The 4,151-nt window shown below is 32.6% G+C and overlaps 1 long non-coding RNA gene across 1 annotated transcript; it reads right to left on the reverse strand.

The window, feature by feature from the left end:
* Positions 1–456: 456 nt before the first annotated feature.
* LOC122196741 (uncharacterized) lies at positions 457–1,466 on the reverse strand. Its single transcript, XR_006188789.2, has 2 exons — positions 813–1,466; positions 457–661 (listed from the first exon to the last, which is right to left on the reverse strand). It is a non-coding gene; the product is annotated as an uncharacterized LOC122196741 (long non-coding RNA).
* Between the last annotated feature and the right edge of the window lie 2,685 nt (positions 1,467–4,151).

The raw sequence follows: 4,151 nt of genomic DNA on the forward strand, positions 1-4,151 counted from the left end.
GTAAATCAATCGAAATACATTAAAATAACATATAATCATAAGTTTGAGTGTTTTAAATCAATCTATATACGTCAAAAAGAAAATAAAATATAATACCAAAACAAAATATAGTTTTAAATGAATACAAACATCAAAAAACTTTATAACATTTACTATATGTTTTTATTTAGAAAAAACTAAACATATTTGAAAAATAATCACCAAAGTTTATTATATAAATAGTTTTTTTCCATATATTTTTTATTCGGTTTAACTGGTTGAACCGGTCCAACCGGGTTTTTCTAAAAACGCGCCGGTTCAATCCGGTTCAGAAATCGACGTAAAACCGATGATAGTTGAACCACTCTGTCCTCCGATTCCCGGTCCAACCGGTTCGACCTGCCGGTTCAAATCGGTTTTTAAAACATTGCTTATCTTTGGATAAAAAAGGTCAAACTGTTTTTTGTATAGACTTGATGAATGACGAGTTAATAATAGATTTGTTACTATAAAAAAGAAGGGTGACAATGAAATGAAAGTTTCAATACAATATAATGCAATTCATTTTCCACATGCACTCTTTGACTTATTACACAAGACTCGTACGATTGATATCGATGTAATATATAGCTTGATCACTTGTTTTAATCATCTTCTCTAAGTGATGAATCTTTTACCGCGTCTATTAAACAACACCACAAGGCTTGTTAGTCATCAATCTCTTCGTTCAAAAATAGTCACACTTGACTTACTTGACTTTTCACCTATAATAACAAATTACTTTCCACGTCTGATGAAATACAAACTTTTAGTGCAAGAAAGCATGAACGTACACAACAAGAACATGAAGTAAAGTTGATTGATCATGGCCCTTTTATCTGATGAAGTTGTTGGAATTGCTTTTGTGCTGCAATATTAGAAGAGGCGATGTTTTTTTCACCAATACACGCGTCTTCTGACACAATGAAATGATGATGGTCATCGCCACAGAGTGAGGTAAAGAAAAGAGAAAGGGTGTCAAGAAAACAACTAAAAAGGGAAATCGAAGAACTTTGCATATTGCTATGCTCAATTTGTACTCCAGTTTTGAATTGATTAATAGTATTCATATTTGTGTGTGAAGATGGAATTGGAATGGGAAGATGGAATGGAATGGGCACTTGCTTGAGTGAAAAATGACAATGGAGTTGTCAATATATATAGGAGAGTGTTGAATAATTGGAGCTTGGTAAACAAGTCAAGTTGAATTATTAGGGTAAATTAAGGAAGGATCCTCTCCACTTCCCAACCCCTTCTTCAAGCAAAAAATCATTTCAAAAAAAACATTTCAGATTTATTGATGTGAAATATTAGAAATACCTTAGATTGATTAAGATTTTATTATATTTGCTATATAATGTTACAACTTCATACGTAATATGTGCAATCAATTTATAAACTATTGGTTGTGTTGCCCTTTTTTTCCCTCATTCAACCTTTGATTTCTACTTTTCTTAATTAAAAAAATGTCTTTTTATCCCCAAGTCCACATCCCTTTTAAAATTTATGGTAAACAATTCGTGGATACATTGAACACCACACACGATGCATAACTATGTCACACTTGCATCCTCAAAACACCTGCTAACTATTGATAAAAGCATTTATTTATATTTAATAAATGTACGTTTGAGATTTATAATCGTAATTTATAAACGTATCTTGTCGCAAGTCGCAACATACACATAGTGTAATTTGGTAATAGTTATTAAAACTAAATTATAATATCATAGGAAAAGGATTCAACAATACAATAGGCTATAGCCTATAGGCCAAGCTATACAACCTAAATACGAACAAGCGGTAGGAGATAAAATGAAGACAGTGGAAGGATCGAGATATCTTTAACAAAAACCAATCTAAGTAGAAGCGCCACAGACACCAATCTAACCAGGGTGGAAGTAAATAACCCAAGCTACAGTACCCTGGTCAGGTACTGTAGCTAAGGGACGATAATTTTAATATATATATAATAATAATGACTAAATAGGCATGAGGTATTATTGGTAAATCTAACTATCATTAAAAGTCGAAAGTAATAATTTTTATGTGTTGCCCGTTTAAAAGCTCTCGTTGTCTGTTTGTCATCTTATTTGTTGCCTATTTACCATCACACAATTTGTTTTCCGTTTGTCATATCACTCGTTGTACAATGATAACTAAGATATTTTATTAATATAATTATGATTTAACTGCAAAAAGAAGCTCTTAATAGATTGTCAACATACCCTTAATATTAAAGTAACATATATACAGATACCCCTAGTTGACAATGGAGTGAAGAGTGAATGCTCATATCGGAACGAAAATTAGTCAAAATGACAAAACTTTAGGGAAGATGTCTACATAAGGGAGGAGGGAGACTCCCAACCCATTAAACCCATTGCCACAACATTTTTTCTCTTTTATTTTTCTTCATCTTTCCGAACCCACAACACACGGAAACCCTATCTTTTTGAACCCACTCAACCCACTTAATTAAAAAAAATACAAAACAATCAAATGTAAAATCTTAATTAGCAATAGAGTTATCGGCGGTACCACTCCTACTTGAACGAGTGGGTTGATTGGTTTCACTAACCCACTTCATCTTTCCCTCCTCCCTAAAAAGGATAACATATGAAGACACACGAACATGCCTGATTGCCGCTTTGCCTCATATATAGTGAATATTATATACAAAATGCAAATTCTCATATGTAAGTGTAAAACACTTAAAAATATGTTAGTTCAAATTTAATCCTTTAATTTTGTATAATCCATCACTTGCAACATTTTTTTATAAAATGATATTTTTCATTCCTTTACTTTTTAAAATATCACTTTCAACCCCTTCACCTTCAATTTTGTAAAATGTCACTTTCATCCCCTTCATTTTCTAAACTTTCGTATTTATCCGCCTTCCTCGTAGTGTGTGTGTGTGTGTGTGTATATATATATATATATATATATATATATATTATAATAATAATAATAATAATTTTATGGAATATACTTTTTTATTACGGAACAAAAACACGTAAAAACTCACGATAAAGCGTATATTCAATTACTAGTCAATCACAATATGTATGTTATCTAAATATGATTAAACAAAAAAGATAAACAGCAATTGTATTATCACAAAAAATAATGGTAACTTTACATCCATGTCAATATGATAATATAGAGTATTATGTATATTATCTGAAAAATGATTAAACAAAAAAGATAAACAACAATTGTATTATCACAAAAAATAATGGCAACTTTACATCAATGTCAATATGATAATATAGAGTATTTTTTCAAACCAAGTGGTGTCCATGTAACATCTAGAAAATTATAAAAATTTAAAATTTCCAAACACAACCATTATCTATAATTGTTTATGAGAAAATCTGTTGTTTCAAAAGTATAATCATATCAGAGTGTCCCTAAAGTCAATATCATGAAGATAGGAAGATATGCACGGCCAAACATTCGCTTTCCCACGATCCTCTGAAATACCTGAAACAATAAACAAAAACTGTCAGCCAAACCTTAGTGAGTTCCCCCAAAGTACCATCACACAATATAACAAACATAACATGCAAATATGAGCATTCAGCCTGACTGGACCGCCTCCCAGGGCCTAGAGCCTATCTGGATCGCTCTATAGGCCTTTCGGCCTGACTGGACTGCCTCGTAGGGCCTATAACCTATCCGGACCGCCCCGTGTGTCTTGGCCTTCAACAAAAAGTAGGTTCGCCTCAACCCAACCACAATATGTTGACCTATGTTACAAACAAACATAAACACAGAACCAACAAATACAGATAACCATATATATCTACTAATTAATCATATACTAGCATAACACTATCATATTAACCAGGATACATAATTTGGTGGGCCGTCATTGGTGCCTTTGACCCACGAGTACAGTGAGAAAAACTCACCTCTCAGTCTGAACACAAGCTGAATAAATCTCTGCTTTGAAAACCGGCTTTACCCGATACATATTAATCAAAATATTGCCCAATTTAAAATTAATATCAATTTACCTAAAAATACCCTTTGGTCAAATTTAGTCAGACTCAACAAACCAGTCGAGTCAACCCAACCGAGTTGACCTGGCCTCGTACGCGAGGCGTACTCTTTTTGATCGAGGA

The sequence above is a fragment of the Lactuca sativa genome, chromosome 2, assembly GCF_002870075.4.
Source record: "Lactuca sativa cultivar Salinas chromosome 2, Lsat_Salinas_v11, whole genome shotgun sequence".
Taxonomy (NCBI): Eukaryota; Viridiplantae; Streptophyta; class Magnoliopsida; order Asterales; family Asteraceae; genus Lactuca; species Lactuca sativa.